General features: G+C 40.8%; 1 long non-coding RNA gene across 2 annotated transcripts; it reads left to right on the top strand.

Annotated features, from left to right (window-relative positions):
- Positions 1-2: 2 nt before the first annotated feature.
- Positions 3-12,324, top strand: LOC103349471 (uncharacterized). Of its 2 annotated transcripts, none has more exons than XR_011383209.1 (4): positions 3-135; positions 662-774; positions 8,713-8,849; positions 11,950-12,324. It is a non-coding gene; the product is annotated as an uncharacterized lncRNA (long non-coding RNA). The 2 variants fall into 2 exon arrangements; XR_517652.4 differs by having other exon boundaries at positions 84-228.
- Positions 12,325-22,706: the final 10,382 nt, after the last annotated feature.

The following is a 22,706-nucleotide window of genomic DNA, read 5'->3' as shown; positions in this document are numbered from 1 at the left end:
AAGTAGTTCGCTGTTGTCGTAAAGGGCATGGCTGGAGGAGCGATGGGGACTCGCTTCCTGGAGTGGGCGGGACTTCCGGAAGAGGGGCGACATCCGCTTTGGCTTCCTGTTCCGGACCCTGAAACTCGCTGTTCGGTACCGTGACCCCGTATGCTAGGGCCGTGGGATTAGCTGCCTACAGGTCCCTACATTTAACACAATAGCTCAGCTTCTCCCGGCCCACGAGAGGTGGTTGACTTACCTTTCCTGATTCATACTGGTACTCACTGTTACCTGCAGAGTTAGTTCAGGGAAGTCTGAGAGAACTTCGTCCAAGTTTCTCGTCTTGCAAACAAGTAGTCCGAGACCCACTGGCGGGGCAGCAGAGGCTAACTGATTTGTGCTTGGTCACACTCAGGGGGGGAGACTCGTGCTGGGCTAAGGCAGCAGGGGTCTCTCGGAGCCCCCAGCGAGCCGGCTCCCTGCTGCTCCCTCGGCTCCCTTCTAGAAGCATCGTTGGGGTTAGGGAGCACGCCTGAATCCCTTAGACACGTGGTGCTGAATACTGCCTTACATATAGCAATGTGCCGACTGGGGTTTTTCAGTGCTTGGGGTAGGGTGTGGTGAGGAGTGTGTTGGTGCTGCTGCCTGGGTCAAGTGAGAATTTCGTGTTATCTCACAGGATGAGGTACCCTGAGGAGACTCTGCAGCAATGGTTTTTGAAGACATCTGGGACGCAGGAAATGCTCGGAGTCCGCTGGTGTTTGCGTTCTGATGTTGCTGATGTGTGACAAGGTAATGGTCTCCCGGCTAGAGGTCTCTGAATCTTCATCATGTCCTGTTTCCTCGGTTTCCCATTGTGACAGTGATGTAGCTGTGACTTCAGTTTCTGCCTTAAAGTTGCTTTCTTAAAACACAAAAATAAGTTTTTATAATTGTTAGGAAAAGAGTTGCAGATTGGTGCCTCCTCACACGGGGCACCATAAATGTTAGGAAAAGAGGTGCAGAATAGAGAGGAGGCAGTGAATGAATTTACAGCCAGACTGAATTTATTCAGAGAAAATAAATTAGAAGAGGTGAATGACCAACTGCCCTCCTGCACATTGATGGAACACGTGGCAGGAGGCCCTGACCCCCCGTCCTGGGGGTCCTGGCCTGTTTATATTTTAGGAGGGCTAGAGGCGGGGGTGGGATTAGGGAGCAGCAGGTGGAGGGGAATTCCCGGAACTGGTCTTTCAAGTGTTCCAGCAACTGGTCTTTCAGGTGGCTGTGGGAGTGGGGTATGAAGGCAATAGGATGTGAGATCCAATTGAGATTCAAGGGTAAGGAATACATGCCAATGTTTATCTATCTTTTGGGCAATGAGCAAGAATGGCTGAGACTTACATCTTTGTTACATCAATAATAAGTTATTAACCTGGGAAATAAGTTTAATCCAATAGCATCTTGAGAGAAAAAGAGTCTTTGTAAAAATAAACAACTGATTTCTGAATGGTGTGGAATTAAACCAAGATTGTATTATGGACAGTTGCTACAAATAAACACTGAAGATCCAATAAGAGAAATGAGAGACTCTCCTTTTAAAAACCATTTTGTATTTACTTGAATGGCAGAGTCAGACAGACAGGGAGGCAGAGCAAGAGATCTTCCATCTGCTGTTTCACTCCCCAAATGGCAGCAGTGGCTGCCAGGAGCCTGAAACTCCCATCTGGTTCTCACACATGAGTGCTGGGACCCAAGCACTTGGGCTATCTTGTGCTGCTTTACCAGGTACGGTAACAGGGATCTGGGTCAGAAGTGGAGCAACTGGGACTCAAAGGGGCATACTTGTGGGATGCTGGCATTGCAGGCAGTAGCTTAACTCGCTATGCCACAACACCACAGCACTGCCCCAACTTCTCTTTTTGCATACAATCTGTGATAGTCTCTACTTTTGCTAAAAAAAAAAAAAAAAAAAAAGGAAAAAAAACCCCATGTTCTATAATCAAAATGTGCTAGAAAAAAAGGCACAAAATGCGAACTTTCCTTTCTTGCTATTTTTCTGCTTGCTATTCATTTGTCTTACCTCTTCTTGACCAAACTTCAGAACCAAGCCATAGGAAAACAGCATACAAAGCCCTCAAATCTAGCTAAATTTTCAATCATGAAACAAGTCCAGTATCTTGAGCATCATATTTGAGCTGTGAGAAAATGTAAACTAAAATCATGGAGCTCTTCACTTAACACACAGGCCATGGCACTGAAGATAGTTTATCAATTTTTTGTTTGGTAGTTAACACACATTTTCCTCTGGAGCCTGAAGTGATGCTCAGATCCCCAGTGCAACCCAGAAAACACATGGCTATTGTAGTCCCCATGCTGGCTGATCACAGGACAACTGAAATACTATAGATTTTCAGGGAAGATCAGTAGAAAAAAATATATAGTCCTTGTGATGAAATAAATGATACCATTAGAGAAAAAAATTTTTTTAAATTACTCTGTTAGTAAGCTCCCTCCCTATTCCACCATCTGATAAAGGATTACTATCCAGAATATGTAAATAACTCAAGAAACTCAACAACAAAACCAACAACCCAGTTAAGTAATGGGCAAAGGACTTAACAAGGCATTTTTTAAGAGAGGAAGTCCAAATGTCCAACAGACACGTGAAAAAAATGCTCAGGATCACTAGCCATCAGGGAAATGCAAATCAAAATGCAATGAGGTTTAACCTCACATGAGTTAGAATGGCTTTCATACAGAAGTCAACAAACAACAAATGCTGGTGAGGATGTGAGGAAAAAGGTACCCTAATCCACTGTTGGTGGGAATGTAAACTAGTACAGCCACTGTGGAAGACCCTATAGAGATACCTCAGAAATCTGAATGTAGACCTACTGTATGAACGAGCTATTCTACTTCTGGAACTTTACCTAAGGGAAATGAAATCATCATATGAAAGTTAGCTGCACCCCCATGTTTATTGCAGCTCAATTCACAATAGCTAAGATACGAAATCAACCCAAATGTCTGTCAACTGGAGACTAGATAAAGAAATTTTGGGCTATGTCTACTATGGAATACTACAGACCAATAAAAAAGGAGATCCTGTTGTTTGCAACAAAATGGATGCAACTGGAAAACATTATACTTAGTGAAATAAGCCAGTCCTAAAAGGTCAAGTACCATATGTTCTCTGATCTGTGGTAATTCGCAGAGCACCTAAAAGATAATCTATGGAAGTGAAATTGACACTTTGAAATGCGATGACTTCGAACAGACTTTGTCTTGACTGTTGAGTAACAGATTTTTTTTTCTATTTGTTGAACTGTTTACTTAGTATACTCTTATGTGTATAAAGTTAATTGAAAATCAATCTTAGTAAAAAATAAGAATGGGAATAGCAGAGGGAGGAGAAAGAAGGATGGGAATCAGTCAAGAAGGGTGGGAGGGCGGGTAGGGTGGGAAGAGTCACTATGTTCCTAAAGCTGTATTTATGGAATGTATGAACTTTGTATACATTAAATAAAAAGTTTCTGGAATTTTCTTGTTATTCTTGTTTAAAGTGGTATGAATTTTATCTAAAAGTTCTTGGAAATGCGAAAGTATTTTCAAGGAGTTTCTAAAAAGCTACCAGTTTGAGCTTCTTTTTCCATAATTGAGGAATATTACTAGCATTGATATAATGCTTCTCAGCCATGGTTGGTTTTTAAGAATAAGATGCACAGTTCCAACCTCAGCCTCCTCAATAGAGCTAGCCACATGATGTGCAGAACCTAGAGAAAAATGAAAATGCAGTACCATAATTCAAAAAACAAGTTCAATCAAAGATATTGAAGCATGCAGCTCTCCTGTAATTTTCTTCAAATTTTCATTGAATTTTTATTTGCTATGTAATGTCCTTCTAAGTACAGAAAAAAATCTTAAATTATATGCATAAATTATATCTTTCATCTTGATATTGTACAGTGATTATTTTAAATGCAAATGTAAGATCATTTAATTCATATGTGAAATCATTGCAGTCGTACAACTTTATTTGGTACCTCATATGTGAATATGTATTTACTTCTTTTTTTTTAAAAAAAGATTTATTTTATGTATTTGAAGGACAGAGTTAGAGAGGTAGAGACAGAGAGAGAGGTCTTCCATCTGCTGGTTCGCTCCCCAGGTGGCTGCAATGGCCGGAGCTGTGCCGATCCGAAGCCAGGAGCCAGGAGCTTCTTCCGGGTCTCCCACGCGGGTACCAGGGCCCAAGGACTAGGGCCATCTTCTATTGCTATCCCAGGCCATAGCAGAGAGCTGGATCAGAAGAGGAGCAGCCGGGATTAGAACTGGCACCCATATGGGATGCTGGCACTTCAGGCCAGGGCGTTAACCTGCTGTGCCACAGTGCCAGCCCCTGTATTTAGTTCTTCTTCTTATTTTTTTTTTTTTTTGACAGGCAGAGTGGACAGTGAGAGAGGGAGACAGAGAGAAAGGTCTTCCTTTGCCGTTGGTTCACCCTCCAGTGGCCGCCACGGCTGGCACGCTGCGGCCAGCGCACCGTGCTGATCCGATGGCAGGAGCCAGGTACTTATCCTGGTCTCCCATGGGGTGCAGGGCCCAAGGACTTGGGCCATCCTCCACTGCACTCCCGGGCCACAGCAGAGAGCTGGCCTGGAAGAGGGCAACAGGGAAAGAATCCGGCGCCCTGACCGGGACTAGAACCCGGTGTGCCGGCGCCGCAAAGTGTATTTAGTTTTTAAGTAGAGAGTTACACAGACTAACTCAACTGCTTTTATTCTACACCTTGATAGGCACTTATTCTCCCAATACACTACCTTCAGTTTACTGATGCATAGGAGAGACTGAAAGGAAAATGATCAGTGGATTGCCTTGTCTCTCCCTTGCCTTCTGTGTCTTCATTTTCAATACAACTAGCTAAAACAAAGACTTAAGATAACAAGGAAAGAATATGATAGGATTCCTTGGTAGTTTTCTTCCATCTGTGGAGAAATTTCTAGTTCAAGCAGAACACGTTTGACCTTCTGGGGCTGCCCGTGTCCACAGCCAAGCATGGATTTACCACATTTTCTCAAACTCACTCTGAGTCTTACTGAATTCTCATGTATTGTGGTTCACAGGAGTTTTATGTTCATGGGGGCATTGCAAGAATTAGATACTAGCAGAGGAGGAAAGGAGAGTGAAAATGAATATATACATGCCACAATGTTCTGTTAGACTTCAGTTATACAACACAAGATCAAGTGTAAAATTATTAAGAATATCATGACAGTGACCACAGAGCATATGCCAAGCATGGAGGCCTTCTGATCTAGGGTGCTATGCAGCTGCAAAGGTGGCATGCCATGAACCTGACCCTAGTCTTCAAAGAGAAATTTTCCAAGGACATGGGGCCATAACTGGTAGATAAAAAGGAAGGAGATGGGTGAATACAGAGGACATACGCATCCACAGAAGGAAACTGAGTGAAATGAAATATTTCAACTGAGCAGTGAAATTCATAGGGAACAAAGAGGGTATTGTGGACGTGTCTTGCCCCAGGGAAAGGAAAGAAGGAAGGGAATAGGTTGTAAGTTGCACAATCCTCCCAAACTACTCACAACCAGGTTTCTGTTGAGAGAAAGTGCTTTAAGTGGTTAATGAGCCATAGATGGGTGAAATTCTTGTTTCTTAGCATGTATAGTCTGTAGAAAGATGTTCTCAAAGTGATTATGATCCCAGCAGACCTGTGTGACAGGGTGTTATGACAGGAGTGTGGCTTTTTCTTGTATTGCACTCCAAGATAATTCACTCTCCCAGCAATTCTATTGCATTACTCAGTCTCCATTCTGGGAAATGATTCCTTCCTTAATGTCAGTTCATCAATAGCTATGACTTTTTTTCCCCTGAATATATGGCAATACAGTAGAACAGCATTTTAAAGCTAAATTTCAAAATGGACACTTTGCATAGACTGTCCTTTTAATATTCCAATGTTGAAGACATCTTTGACATTTCTATAACATCAATTTAGGTTAAATAAGATAAATTTAATTTCTATTTCCTAGAAAATATCACTGTAGTATTTTTAAAGTTCTGAATTACCTAACATTCAAGATCAATTAGTCAAGTTGATTGTCATTTTATTTTAATGCCATTTATTATGCAATAAGCATTGAATTATAATTCCAAAACATTCAAATTATGAACAGAAATATGAAATATATAGCTCAGTTTATAGCACTGTTAGACACTTTGACAGACATGTTATCTTATTATTCCACTTATTGATTTGTTTTTCCCCCAATGGTGCATTTATTTACGTACATATGAGAGACAAAACATTTCAATAAGTTGTTCAGGAATTGAAATATGCTATCAGTTTTTATGTAGCGGAGATTTGCTTATTTTTTCCGTTTTTCAAAAGATAGCAGTCATAGCTCTTGATTTCATGAACTGAGTCAAGAATGTGTCACAAATGTTTGCAGATAATCTCATTTCAGTTTGGCTTAGTTTTTTGACCAGAAAGTATCCTGGAGCCAAAGGCTAAAATATACAGTTTTGTTACTTTGTTATTATCATAATCCTACAATAGTCTGAGATGACCAAATTTTTATGTCCAATCTTTGATTCTTTGTAATCATATAGATTGAATGTAATTGCTATAGAATATCAGATAGTATTAAATGTTTTAATCATTACACCAAGAATCAATATTATTTGATACCAGTATTACAGATATTCAGGTCTCATATTCACATAAAACTTATGCCTTCAGTATGTGCTTCCTATAACTGATTTGCGCTGATTTCTTCTTGGTTTGCTTTTAGGGTACATTTATATCAACAGATACAGATTACACTGCTTTTCACATTATATATAAGGATGCTACAAAAAGTTAATTAGAAACTGGAAATAAAAGTCACATTTTTTTGGAGCAAAAGAACTTTTGAAATACATTCACAGACAGGTCTTTAAAAATTAACAGAAAATGAGTATTTTGAAAAAACTATGCATGAATTTCAAAATTTTACTACACAGTAAAATATTTTAATTCAATTCCTTAATTCTTTGAAGCAAAAATGGAAAATGTTGATAAACTTCACTGTATTAAAAATAAGAATACCAGGAGTAGGCATTTAATCTATGATGCCCGTTGGGACAACTGTTTCCCATATTTTATTGCCTGGGTTCATGTCCTGGATCCTCACCATACCAACTTTCTGCTAATGCATGGACCCTGGGAGCAGCAGATGATGACTCAAGTTGTTGGGTCACTGCACTTATGTGGGAAACTTGTACTGAGTTTCTAGTTCTCAGTTCCAGCCTGGCTTAGCTCCAGTTGTTGCAGGCATTTGGGGAATGAACTAGTAATTAAAAGCATTCTCTTTCTCTTTCTCAAATAATTAACATTTTGAACTAAAGGAATTCCTGTTCATTCAAACAGCACCATTAAAAGTATGAAAAGGCAAGTCATGCAATGAAGTATGATATTTGCAGTAAATGTATTTGACATAGGATTTATGCAGGGAATATATAAACAGTTCCTGAAAATTAAAAAGGAAAAGATAAGTCAATAGAAGAAATGGACAAAAAAGAAAAAAAAATGGAAATATCTTCACAAAAGACTATCTAAATGGCCAATATTTGAAATATTGCCCAACATAATTAGATCTCAGAGAAATTCAAGTAAAAATCACACTGAAGTAACACTACACCTCCTCCAAAATGTAGCGCCTCTGTGTGTGTGTGTGTGTGTGTATTTGTTATGTATATGAGATGCCAAGTATTGATAGGGATGAGGAGCAAGTAGAACTCAAATGCTGCTAGTGGATGTGCCAGCTGGTACAATCACCTTGGATTACTGTTTTCTATATCTACTGAAGTTGAAATATATATCCACATATGCCTGTGAAGCACCACTTCTGTTCCTAGGCATAGACCAACAGAACCACACACACACACACACACACACACACGGTCACAATTTTACCATTCATAATAGCAATAAATTGGAAACATCACAATTTTCAACAGCAAAAAAAATGAGTAGATAAACTATAGTAGAGGTATACATTGTAACTGTATACAATAAAAGTGAAAACACACAATACTCAACAGTACGGATGAATCTCATGAACAAAACACTAAATGAAAAATCATGATGGAAATACAAGCATGGAGAATGTATAATTTTTTTCCATTGACATAAAATTCAAATACAAAACTAACATGGTGGGAAATATTGAAATAATTACTTTTAGTAGGACTAGAAGGGAGCAAAAGAGATTTCAGGGACACTAGTAATGTAGTATATATTTTTGTTAAGTTATATAGAATATTAACCCTTTGGAAAGTCATCAAGCTGTATATTTTTTATGTATGCTAGCCAAAAAATTTACCAGAAAGAAATACAGAATTAAGCCCCATCTTATGGCAATATGGAATATATAATAAACAATGTGGAACTAGAAAAGATAAAAAGAAAAATCAGCAATTTGCCCCGGGCCAATTAAATTGGCCCAGGTACAACATAGAACTATCAGTGTCTTGAGGAAGTCATATCACGATTGTAGCAGATGAAAAATTGCATGATGATGGCACACAGTGCCAAATCACTATCAATGTTTGTCTTCATGTTATAAGTTCAAAGACTGTGCTCTGCCCATTATCTCTCCCATAATAAACCCTGCTATTTCTCAGTTTTGCCCAGTATGTTCTACAATAGTTGTCAAATGATGCTCAGTGTGTAGGTTCTTTTGTTAGGTACCCTCGGAAGCCAACTTCGGGATGGAGAGTAAGCCTGAAGGAAGTGCATCGGGGAGGGGCTCTCAGCATCAATGCCAGGGGCAGAGGAGGAGAAGCTGAGCTGTGAGAGCCTCCCTGGTGATACTATGATCCCTGTAAGTAAGATAACTCTTTATATTATTCTAAACTGGGGCACCTCTCATTGACTAGTGGTTGGATATGAGCTTAGGCATCTGGCGTGCTCTTGGGTTAGGCAACTCTGCTGCTAAAGGCAGTTCCTACAGAGGGCTGACAGTGGTGGAGGGTGAGGAGGCTTGAGCAGGCAGTGCTGCCAGTAGCTGGGGAGGAGGTCCTTCGGTGCTGAGGCAGCATGGTTTCATCACAGTTTTCTGTCTGTGGGCTAGGCCAGTTCCCAAGGACAAAGAGCCTGTGCCAATTCCCACACAGATTTTGGAAACACCATAATTAAACTTGAAGAGCTACAATATAACAATTATTCCTAAATAAAATATTAAAATTAATAAAATGAAAGGATACTTTCCTCAACCTTAATACAAAGAAATGTTTGTCTTAATGAAAAAGGAGACTAAGGCTTTCATAACTGGGACACATTTGGAGGTCTATAGCATTTAAAATCATTATAATATGAATGATTTCATGAGGGGAAAACACATAAACACACACACAAAGGGAAGGAGGTGTGAGATAAGAGATTTGTACTTTTAAATTAAAGATTAAAGATGTGTAATTTAGAAGGTCTAAGCAGTATAGAGAGATCCTGGGTTTATAAGTCTATGGAAGTTGTCAGAGTACATTAATTTTTACTATATTCAGTTAAACGGGCCTTTTTTTAAAAAAAAAAAAATCTTAACTCTTCCTCTTGAGAAGAGTAAAGTTTTCTCATAGAGATGGTGTTCGGCTCTAAGTGGAGTCCTTTTGGACAAAAAATAAAAAAATCAGCAAAAATTCCCTGAGTATATGACAAATTTGCTGGAAACATTTTGAATACAATATTTGCAGACTTGGGAGAGATGTTCAATATTGGTTTACCCAACTAGCATTAAAGATGAGGAAACCCATGATTAGAGGAAATTGAATAGTTCAAGTGCTGTGGTCCAAGTGTGGTGGGAATGAGTGTTACAATGCGGATGTCTTCTGAGGCCGAGTGCTCCTCACTGCGCTTACGCACTTTCTGCAGCAACTTCCATTTGCAGAAGCTCTCATCATCTATCTTAAAAAAAAATACTCTCTTTGCTGAAGAATAAGTATGTTTCCTAAAATATAATTAGAAATTAATGTTCCCCTGAAAAACGCTTTCTGTAGACAGGCTTATTGCCTTCTGATTTGTTGGAAACATGGAAAGAGAGGCTGATTTGTTATGGCGTTGCAGGCTTGTGGGGGTCTTCCTATAACAGCTGCTCTGCTTCCAATCCCAATCCCTGTTAACAGCCTGGGAAAGGCAGTGGAAAATGGCCCAAGTACTTGGGCCCCTGCACCTCCATGGGAGACCCAGATGAAGCTCTTGGCTCCTGACTTCAGCCTGGCTCAGCCCTGGCCCTTGCGCCATCTGTGGAATGAACCAGTGGCTAAGAGATCTCTCTCTTTGTCTCTCTCTCTCTTTCTGTAACTCTGAGTTTCAAATGAATAAATCTTTTTTAAAAATGGAAATATTTAGCTTCTAGTGATTTTTCCCCTCTTTGACTTTTTCCCAAAAGAATGAAAACAGAAAGTGTTTGGAAACAGTTAACGAAATAGTTTTAAATTTTTTAAAAAAATCGTATCTATTTGTTTTCATTCTGTTTGAAAGGCAGAGAGAGACCTATCTACTGGCTCATTCCACATATGCCTGCTACAGCTGGAGACTGGACCTTCATCCAGGACTCCCATGTGGGTGACAGAGATCTGAGTACTTGAGCCATCATCTGCTGCCTACCAGGGTGCTCATTAGCAGGAAGCTGGATTAGAAGTGGAGCAGGGACTCACACCAACCACTGTAAAATGGGATGTGGACATCTTAACCATTGCACCATATGCCTGTCCCAGGTTTTTAAATTTAAAATGTGATTTAAAAACAATGAAATTAGCACAGGTGATTAGCCTTGGAGTGCAAGTATGCAGCACATATAATTGAAAAGAGAATGCATTTTTGCTCCCAGCAATGCAGTCACATTAAAATAGGTGTTTGGGCTATATTTTTTATTAAATACCCAAACAGTTGCCTCCTCTGCAATGTGTTTTCCAATAGCACTTATAAACTTTGCTATAAAAATTGCAGTTTGTAACCGGAGCCAAGTCAAACATGAGCCATCAACTATTCTAGAATTGTGGGATTTCCAAGGTTCACAAAAGATGAAAGAAGGAAAAATATTTTTGCAGCACCCCACAGAAATCTGCCTAGCTCATCACAGAACATGAAATGCACATTCTTGAACAAAAATTGAGAAACAGATAAAATAGCTCACCTGCCAAGCTCAAGGCAGTTTGCCAGCCTTCTTTCCATTTTCAAAGCAGATTAAAGGATGAAGGAGAAAAGCATGGGGAATACTGAGTCATTCCGGGTTCTCTACGATTGGTTTATCAGTCTAGTCATAAACAGACACAGTGCTTTTCAGTGGAGTGGACAGATATTTTTGTTTAAGAGATCATCTATTATTCAGGCAGTTACACCAGCTGAATGTTTCTGTTTGCCTTGCCCCTGTAGTACCACCACCCTTCAGGCTCTGAACAGATAGCATGTGTCACATCTCAGCTGGTCATGATCTCCAGTCTCTGTGTTCTCTGCTTGAAGGGTTAGCCTTTGAGTTGCTCTTGCTGAGCCATTTGCTGTACTGGAACTGACTGGCAGTGAGCAAGTGCAGTGAGGGGAGATTACTACATGCAGAGGTGAGGCTCACTTCCCCCCAGGGCCCTGTTTCTCTGTGATCTTTGTCCCTTGAGTCCTGGTTGGGCTGGGAGTCAAGGACACCAATTTCTGTACCCCAGCGAGAAGGCTATCACACAGGCTAGCCTGATCTTTCTACTCAGTCTCCATGCCCCCATTAAGTGAAGCAGAAAGCACAATGGAAAGGAAACAGAGTGATGGATTTAGCATCATAAAATTTAAAAACCCCGGCTTGCCAAAAATATCAGAAAAAGGTTATGTCATAAATGGTTTCTGTCCCTTAAAATTTGTTCATTCTTTCTGTGGTGCACAGTTGTAGGTGGAAAGTAGCAGCTCAGCTGGGAACTGAATTTCTTCATCCTGTTTGTCCCTAGGTGTCCTAGATGACATGTTTTGGCCAATGAAACATGAATGAGAGCAGTTCGTGCTAACTTCTGGGCTGAGGCTTGTGAAAGTTGAATGTGCCTCTTCCATACTCTCTTCACACCTCAAGCTGTGCATAGCTTTAAAACCCAAGGAGACAGAGAAGGTTAAAGGCATCTGGACTCCAAAACAACTTCACCGAATTGAGCCATTAAATATTTAGGGTTCTAGTTGTCCACAATAATTTAGTCCATGCTAATATGCAAGGTTTAAAAAGTATATACCCCTAAACATTGTCAAACTGTTTAAATAATATAATCTGAAGTGTTTTAAAATTCCATTATTAAAAGAAATATTTCAATGGATATTAAAGAAAATTCTCCAAAGAGGTTATTGTTTATTATGCTGTCCAAATCAACTCCTGGCATTAATACCATTGATTAACAACAATGCACAACACATGATCTATGAGATTAGAAAAAAGATTAATGAAAGTGTCCAGGGTTGACTGCTAAGAGAAATGTACTGTTGATGGAGCTTTAACTTAATGAAACTAGTATAGCAATAATTTTGGCACTATGTATCAAAATGTTAAATGATTGTATACTTTGGGTGAAGAAATAACACTTTTACACTTTTCCCAAGAAGAAAATAAGTGCAAAGGGATATAGAAACCAAAATTGTTATCATTGAAATTAGGCATTAATCAACCAGACTAACCATTGCATAAATTGTGCTAGTATCACAAAATTATAACATATTTTAGGTATTATTTCTTTTATCAAAAAAGTATTTACTGCCATGCAAATGCATACATTTAACATAAATCCATGGTGTTTGTGTGTGTGTGCATGCGTGTGTGTGTGTATAGAAAGAGGGAGACAAAGAAATAGCAGAATTTGGACATATATTTGCCAAATATGGACAGTGATGATGGTATTGTTTCACATTAGCTCCTCTTTGAACCAGTTCACATTAAAAAAAAGATTCTATGTATTTGAAATGTAAAGTTATGGGGGTGGAAGGAGAGGTGTTAAGTTTGCTGATTCATTCCCCAAATGGCCACAATGGCTAGGGTTGGGCCAGGCTGAACCAAGGAGCCTGGAATTCCATCTGGGTCTCCATGTTGGTGGCAGGAACTCAAGCACTTTGGTCACCTTGCACTGCCTTCCCTGGTGCATTAACAGGGAGCAAGATGGGAAGGGGAGCAGTGGAGTCTCAAACCTGTGCTCGAATGGGATACTGGCTTTGCAGGTAGCTGCTTAACCCGATGAGCCACAGTGTTGGCCTCACATATTTTCCTTTTCTACAAGAAACATGTATTACTGTCTTTATGGTGGAGAAATGAGAGTAAAAATGATTGACTCCTCACAATACATAGATGACATTTGGGAAAATATCTAAAAAAGAGCAGCAATTCTCTTAATGGATGGGAACCCAGGACTCAACTTCTTATCTTATTCCCCTCTAATTCATGTAATCAGTCACTCATCAAACATTTTATTCTGGAGACACACTATGAGTCAGGCACAACATCCCGAGCAATCAATTGTGAACCTAGCCTTGAGTTCACTGAAGCTCATGCTGGCTTTAGTGGGTCTAGAGGGTATTTGGGGGAATGTTTCAAAAAGTGTATTATGTGTCAGAAACCTACAAATGTGCTTTTCAATCCACTTTCATTACCAGTACATAAAGGAGATGTACTATCCAAAATTTTTACCTATAGATTTCTTCTCTTTAGAATGAGATACGGATGCTACTTTTGTCTAATTGTTTTAGTCTCTATAGCCATTTTCAACATGAAATAAGTACTTATACATGTTTAATATTTGGCTATGCTAATTTTAAGATTTTTAACTTGCTTGCATGGCTGTATTGGAAATTAATTTGCACAACCAGTCTTAATGGGGAGAATTAAAAGAGAAGAGATTAGCCCTAAAATGGTAGTTCTTACGTATTTTAAAGTCAGATTTGATTAAAGAAATGATCACCTTCCCTGTCCTCCCCCAGAAGAGGAAAGTGAACCTACCTGGAAGTTTTCCAAGTAATGTCAGGAGTGTCAGGCTGTCTGAGAAGAGCTCCTGCAACCGGGCTCAGAGCAGCAAACCCTTATAGTGACTTCCAAAGGGCAAAATAGACTAATTATCTTATGTCCCGATGACCATTCTGGGTATCTCTCAGGACATTTGGATTACAGAAAGAAATAATAATGCTTTTGAAAAAAAAAAGAAATAATGCTTTTGAATTATAATTTCCATCTAATGTTTTTTGATAATGAGAAATTATCCCTTAAGAATCATTATATTAACTAGATAAGACCAGTTTGATAATAAGGATAACATTCCTTCTTCCTACTAAAAGCACTCCGATTTTGTGACTGTCAAGAATAGTGACCATTCTGTTGATATTTCTGGCAGAAATGTAGGAATCTGAATATAACTTTAAGCATTCCCAGAAATACATGAATCATTACAAAGCAACATATTCTATTTAAAATTGAGAGTTGGTTGGGGCTGGTGCTGTGGCGCAGTGGGTTAATGCCCTGGACTGAAGCACTAGCATCCCATTTGGGCACTGGTTCAAGACCCAGCTGCTCCACTTCCAGTCCAGCTCTCTACTATGGCCTGGGAAAGCAGCAGAAGATGGCCCAAGTCCTTGGGCCCCTGCACCCGTGTGGGAGACCCAGAAGAAACTCCTGGCTCCTGGCTTTGGATTGGCACAGCTCCAGATGTTGCGGCCAATTGGGGAGTGAACTAGTGGATGGAAGACCTCTTTCTCTCTCTCTCTCTCTCTCTCTCTCTCTCTCTCTCTCCCTCCCTCCCTCCCTCCCTCCCTCCCTCCCTCCCTCCCTCTGCTTCTCCTCTCTCTGTGTAACTCTGACTCTCAAATAAATAAATAAATCTTTAAAAATAAATAAGTAAAATTGAGAGTTAGCTGTATCTTCCCATTATTTGTATAAAAGTTTTGGGGTATATTTGCTTTAATATGATTCTAGCATATTTTCATCTTAGTTTTTTTCTCTTTTCTGCTAAAATTATTCTATTATTTTCTCTGTAAATTTACTTCTTCTGGAGACTCTACCTTGTAATCACCATCCCTGTCTTTCCCCAGATACTTTCTTACTTTCTCATTTAGATCCTACTGGCCTCAGTTCATGCTGCGAACACCTAGCTCTTATCATTCCTTTGGTTTCATGTATGTTTTTTGCATAATGAAGTGTGTTTTGAATGTTCTTTGAGGTCTATCCAATTTACATCATTTGTTGTGGGTAGAGTATTACTCCCCAAAGGTATTCATGTCCTCCTCTCCAGAACCTGTGAATGTGGGTATAGCAAAGAGTAACAAAGGTTGCAGATAGGACAAAAATTGACCTTAAAATGGGGAGATTAGCTGGATTATCCTGATGGACCAGTGTAACCAAAAGGCTGAAGAAATGTAGAGGAGCAAAGCCAGTTAGACAGGGCTGTGACCAGGAAAAAGATGAACAGAGAGAGACAATGTTGCCAGTATTGAAATTAGAGGAAAGGCCAGAGGAAGAATGACAGCTTTTCAAAGCTGGGAAGGGAATAGATTATGTTCTAGAACCCCCAGGAAGAAGCACAGTCCCTCTAATGCTTGGTTTCAGCCCAGTGAGCTCCAGCTTGGCATACTGCCCTACAGAAGAGTAAGATAAAACAATGTGGTGTAGGCCACTAAGTTCGTGTAATTTGTTACAGCAATAATAGAAAACTAATGCCTCATTCTTTATATTGAAGCTAGGAACTTATTCTTAATTTTCTCAGCCAAGTTCCTCTACTAGACCCTTATGTTAGCACAATACGTGCTCCTTTTAGCAGTTTGGAGCATCCATATCAGTCATAAATTGAGCTTAGTTGTTGGTGGTGTTTTCTCCTGCTAATATGTGAACCCCAAGTGGCTGACTCTTTTCTGTCTGTGACTTCCACAAGGAAAGTGTCCATAAGTGTTTATTTGGGGGATTGATCCTACCTTCTATTTCCTACATACACATTCATCAGAGGAAATCAGATGAAATCTTCCAAAGGAAATCATCACAGGTCAAAGATAACCAAATTCCACATGGTAACTCACTCAGTTCACATGGTGTTTAATTCGCCTAGACCATTAGCTCTCAGTGTCATCCCTGACCAGAATGATCAGCCTCACCTGAGAATGACTGGATTAAGGATTGAACACAGCAATTTATGCATCATGCAGCTGTCCAGTTGATTCTGATGCTCAGTGAAGTTCAAGATAAACTGCTCTAGTCCAGATTGCTGAGCCCCACTAACATTATCTCTGATTTCATAGGTCTGGAGAGAGGAACCAAAATTTGCACTTCTGACAACTTCTGAAGTGATTCTCAAGCTGCTGGTCTCATGACATCCCTTTGAAAATCAATGGATAGGGTTAGGGAATGTCTAGTGGAGAATGACCTAAGAGATCTCACAGTTTATGGGATTTTTATCATTTGCTATTTTTTTGTGCTTTATGTACATCCTTACCTAGAAATCTGCATTTGTCTTTGGAGCAAAATAATATCCTGGGGCCAGCACTGTGGCGCAGCGGGTTAATGCCCTTGCCTGAAGTGCCGGCATCCCATATAGGCGCCGGTTCGAGACCCGGCTGCTCTACTTCTGATCCAGCTCTCTGATATGGCCTGGGAAAGCAGCAGAAGATGGCCCAAGTCCTTGGGCCCCTGCACCCACGTGAGAGACCAAGAGGAAGCTCCTGGATCCTAATCCGAACAGCTCCAGCTGTTGAGGCCAACTGGGGAGTGAACCATCAGATGGAAGACCGAAGACCTCTCTCTCTGCCTCTCCTTCTCTCTCTGTATAACTGACTTTCAAATAACTAAATCTTTAAAAAATATATATGATCCTTTATAAAATCCAGCTTAGACTTATGTTACAGAAAGTAGAATTTAGATCGAGTATGTGGTTTTCAATTGTGTATATTAGAATTACATATATTTTTTTTTTTTTTTTGACAGGCAGAGTTAGACAGTGAGAGAGAGACAGAAAGAAAGGTCTTCCTTTCGTTGGTAAATCTCCCCCGAGATGGCCGCCACAGCCAGCGCACTGCACCAATCCGAAGCCAGGAGCCAGGTGCTTCCTCCCAGTCTCCCATGTGGGTGCAGGGCCCAAGCACTTGGGTCATCCTCCACTGCACTCCCAGGCCACAGCAGAGAGCTGGACTGGAAGAGGAGCAACCGGGACAGAATCCGGTGCCCCAACTGGGACTAGAACCCGGGGTGCCGGCACCGCAGGTGGAGGATTAGCCTAGTGAGCCGCGGCGCCGGCCCTAGAATTACATAGTTTTTTGAAACAGCATTAGTCCTTGGAAAAATAGATTACCTAGTGATTGTAAACCAGTTTGCTTTGTTCTACAAGTCATTGATTATTTTTCTAAGAATGTGTATACAATTCCCTGATGTATTTCTGATACAGTGACAGCAGTTGCTCATACAATATTTAATAATGTGCTTTAAGACTATGAAAAATAACTTGCCAAACATAAATTTCATTTTAAGGAATGATTTTGTTTGATACAGGATTAATAATGTGTAGTGTTCACAGACTGTTTTGAAATCTGCCTTCATTTGGATGTTCCTGTAGCTGAGAATGATGATGGCATCAGTCTTGGGGAGGGAGGGTCTTCAGGGAAAGCTGAACTATTGTCATAAATCAATGTATCTGTGCTTGGGTGACGGATGGGATGAGGCAACACCAACATCCTCAACAACAAACGGTGGCCTCTCAAGCTAATTTTAGGGTGCAAACACGATCTTTCCATCCTTTCTCCACTGCCTTCTGAAGGGAACAAACCCTCATATTCACAGTTGATGCAGTCAGGGCTTGAAGTCTCAGTGATGGGGCCAGGGATTGCATTGCTCCCATCCTTTGCTCACAGATTCCATTTTTCAAAGAGGATGGGGCTGAGTGCCAAAGAGAATGCACCTCCAGGGAAGCTGAATACAGAGAGCAAAAACATAGCTAGCCAGGCATGAAAATTCTGGGGAACAGTAGGACTTTGAGGACAAATGAGCATTTTGAAACTACTAGTGGTGGTTTGTGATCCCTCTTATGAGGTAGTGGGGGTAGGGGAGGTTTGATTAAGGATAGGCTTAATAAAAGCATGCAAGTTAAAATGAGGCAACTATTAAGTAAATTGATAAAATATACACATAATACAACATATCTAATAAACAACTGCACACGATTTTCTATCATTGGAATCATATAACTTGATTGAGTGGGAAGAGAAGGAACATGGGCATGAATAATTGTGCTATACTACCATAACAGGAGGCACACAATTATTATCTAAGAATTATGAATTCATAAATAGCAGCATAGATATAATATTTAGAAATATGAAAATAATACAACAGATCCCAAAGTGATCAAACAGTTAAAAGAGTGAAAAGTAGTTTCTCTTCAGAGTAGAAATAGAGTAGGGATGGGACAGCATGCAGGTCTCTTATAATAACCTTTTAAAAATATATTTTTATTGACAAAATGAAATAGGGAACTTTAAGACCATGGTGCTTTATTTAGTCTTTTGAACATTTCGGGAACAATTTAAAAATTTATTACACTTTTATTTTGAAGCATTGCATTTATAATAAAAAATGTGTATCATCAACAGCAAAACTCAACTGTTATCTTTAAAGATGGGTGTTGAATGCTGTTTTGGCTACCTCCAGAGTTACCTTGGGAAAGTCATCTCATCTTCTGTGAACTTTATTTTCTTCAATGGTAAGAATTATTTTGAGAGCTGAATAATATGTCTGTAAAGCACTTGGAAGATACTTAGCATTACTACTTCAGCTCCTCTCCTCTCTTTGTCCTTTCTAGTCTAATGACATTAATGTCACAGAAAAGTAGCTTTTAAGTTCATGTCCATAACTATGAAAAACTTGTATGTGACTTCTTGGCATCATCTTCTACATTTCTATTCTTTTTATGTTTTGATGCTGTCTAGCTCCATGATGATATTGCCTCCGTCTCTTTTAATGGTTTCTCCTGGAAACAGTTTCTTAAGGACTGTTAAATCTGCAACCTCACACTGGATGTCCCAAGAGTTTTGCCTGGCATTAAAAGCTATACTTGGGCCATTCCCACATTTGTATTTCTAGCACAGACCACTCTGAGTTCCACACCTGAATATAGAACTGCCTGATAACTTCTGTGAGACAGTTCAGGTGTACCTCAAACTCAACCTGTCTAAAGCCAAACTCATGACCTCTTCTCCCCAGATATTCTCTTCTGCTTTGTTCCAATTCCATGAACAACACCTGCTTCCTTCCAGTTGCACACGCAGAAACCTAAAAGTTCCTTGACATCTCCCACTTTGGAATTTAATCCTGCCAAATCCCACATTCAATCCATCAACAAAGTCTTTGGAATTTGCACACTAAATAACGTTCACATCTGCCCCTCTTGATTTCCTCCACACTACAACCAGCACCACTTTCGTCCACATCACTGTTTTTTTTTTTCACACTTATACATAGCAGCTTTCTTTTTTTTTTTTCAGAAAGCTTTTATTTAATAAATATAAATTTTATTGGTACAGCTTTTGGAATATAGTCGTTCTTCCTCCCATACCTACCCTTCCACCCCCACTCCCATCCTACCTCCTACTCCCTCTCCCATTCCATTCTTATTAAGATTCATTTTTAATTATCTTTATATACAGAAGATCAACTCTATACTAAGTAAAGACTTCGGGGCCAGCGCTGTGGCACAGTAGGTTAATCCTCCACCTGTGGCGCCTGCATCCCACATGGGCACCGGTTCTAGTCCCGGCTGTTCCTCTTCCAATCCAGCTCTCTGCTGTGGTCTAGGAAAGCAGTAGAAGATGGTACAAGTGCTTGAGACCCTGCACCTGCATGGGAGACCAGAAAGAAACACCTGGCTCCTGGCTTCACATTTGCACAGATCTGGCCGTGGCAGCCATTTGGGGAGTGAACTAACAGAAGAAAGACCTTTCTCTCTGTCTCTCCATCTCACTTTCTATAACTCTACCTCTCAAATAAATAAATTAAATCTTAATAAAAAGATTTCAACAGTTTGCACCCACACAGACACACAAAATATAAAGTACTGTTTGAAGACTAGTTTTACCATTAACTCTCATAGTACAACTCATTAAGGACAGAGGTCCTACATGAGCTACAAGTGCACAGTGACTACTGTTGTTGATTTAACAATTGACACTCTTATTTATGACATCAGTGATCACCCAAGGCCATAGCAGCTTTCTTGATGTTCTACCCCATCCACTTCTGTACCCTATCATCCATTTTTTTTTTTTTTGACAGGCAGAGTGGACAGTGCGAGAGAGAGACAGAGAGAAAGGTCTTCCTTTTGCCGTTGGTTCACCCTCCAATGGCCGCCGCGGCTGGCGCGCTGCGGACAGCTCACCGCGCTGATCCGATGGCAGGAGCCAGGTACTTATCCTGGTCTCCCGTGGGGTGCAGGGCCCAAGTACTTGGGCCATCCTCCACTGCACTCCCTGGCCACAGCAGAGAGCTGGCCTGGAAGAGGGGCAACCGGTACAGAATCCGGCGCCCCGACCGGGACTAGAACCCGGGGTGCCGGCACCGCAGGTGGAGGATTAGCCTAGTGAGCCGCGGCGCCAGCCCCTATCATCCATTTTTCAGACCATCCCAAACTGTTAGCCTTTTATCATTGTCTCTTCCTCTGGCATGCTACAAGTTTTCAATACATATTTATTGAATCAATGAATAATTGCATAAGGTCTATTTAAGTATGAATATAAAATGAATTCATGTAAATATAATAGATTAAATACTATAAAGCTAGATTTAAAATGCTTAGTAACATTGCTTTGACATCTTAGAAGTAGATTCTATTAAGTATAAAAAGTTCCATCACTTTCTGTGAGTAAAGAAATTAATTTCAAATACATGGGAAAATAGCAAGAAAGATGAAACAATTTGAAAAGAAAGGATGAATTTTTTGACCCTTGCATCACTGTTTTCACCAATTTTTTTTATTTACTTTTATTTATTTGAAAGGGAGAGTGAAATAGGGAGAGAAATCCTTCATCCACTGGTTCACTCCCCAGATGCCCACAACTCCCAGGGATATGTCAGCCCAGAGCCCAGAGCCCAGGGCCAGGAGCTCCATTCAGGTTTCCTGCATGGGTGGCAGAGACTCAGAGCAGGAGAGAGTGTGGGCACCTGCCCTGGAGGAAAAGAACAAAGAAGAATCAGAGTCTGGTTCATCACAGGCCATAGCAATGCCTGCAGCATGGAGGGGCAATCTGGAGGACTCATTACGAAGAGGACTTTGAGGCAACTGTGGTTCAGTTATTCCATTCTGCTCCATCCTGAGCAGACCTGTGATATCCTTACTCTTCAAGGGAAGCAGGATGTGGGAAATGTGTGTGGGAGTTTGCAGGAAATCCAGAGACATGAGTAAATGCATGGAACATGAGATCTGTGCAGTCTATTCCCAAAAATCCTGCCATGGTTTACAAAAAAGGCAGATGGAAGCTTTGTTTTGTTTTGAAGCTAACCATTACTGTTGAGTGAAAATGTAAAATTTAGGTTAGATACTAGGAGGAACTTCTCCTAAAATGACGTGTAGTAAATTCCTAAAGAAGTACTCCTAGCAAGTCACAGTCTGGTGGATGGTGTGGGTTTTTAGGGCCTGCAGTTTTGCCAAAAGAGGTCACTGGACCAACTGGGTGCTGTGATTCTGCATTCTGAATGAAGGGCTTCCAGGCATGGGGCAGGTGTTCAGTGTGGCATCTGGGTATGGGGGGGGCATTAACAAACACAAAGGGTGGGCTTATCATTGTTCCTTTTGTAGGTAACTAAAAGGCATGGCTAAGAGAGTTCATGGTTTTGATGAGTTATTCTGTGGATCCAGAAGATCCTAGAAGGTATGTGAATCACAGGAAAAAAAAAATTGGGCCAACTTTTGACTTTTTTTTTTTTTTGGACAGGCAGAGTGGACAGAGAGAGAGACAGAGAGAAAGGTCTTCCTTTTGCCGTTGGTTCACCCTCCAATGGCCGCCGCGGCTGGCGCGCTGCAGACAGCTCATCGCGCTGATCCGATGGCAGGAGCCAGGTACTTATCCTGGTCTCCCATGGGGTGCAGGCCCAAGCACTTGGGCCATCCTCCACTGCACTCCCTGGCCATAGCAGAGAGCTGGCCTGGAAGAGGGGCAACCGGGACAGAATCCAGCGCCCCGACTGGGACTAGAACTCGGTGTGCTGGCGCCGCAAGGCGGAGGATTACCTAGTGAGCCACGGCGCCGGCCCAACTTTTGACTTTTAATTTCTCTTTTCCTATCAAAACATTATTCTGACTAGGACTGACTGAAGAATTTGAGGCCAGCATTGTTGCAGAGTAGGTTAAGCTACCGCTTGGACAGCAGCGTCCTAAAACAGAGTGCCGGTTGCGTCCCAGCTGCTTCACTTCCCACCCAGTTTCCTGCTAATGGGCCTGAGAGTCAGCGGATGATGGCCCTAGTACTAGGGACCCTGCCACCTACATCAGAGACCAGAGTGGACTTCTTGGCTTCTGGCTTCTGCCTGGCCCAGCCCTGGTTGTTGTGGCCATATGGGGGGTTAACCAGCAGATGTAAGACCTCTCTGCACGACTCTGTCTCTATCTTTGTGTCACTCTGCTTTCCAAATACATAAATAATCTTTTTTTAAAAAGAGTGGATATTATTGACTCCTTTCACAAGGCCACAAAGGGACCTTAGGAATAGGAATGTGGAATTA

This window comes from Oryctolagus cuniculus, chromosome 16 (assembly GCF_964237555.1).
Source record: "Oryctolagus cuniculus chromosome 16, mOryCun1.1, whole genome shotgun sequence".
NCBI classification, from domain to species: domain Eukaryota; kingdom Metazoa; phylum Chordata; class Mammalia; order Lagomorpha; family Leporidae; genus Oryctolagus; species Oryctolagus cuniculus.
This window is presented reverse-complemented; position numbering and strand designations above follow the sequence as displayed.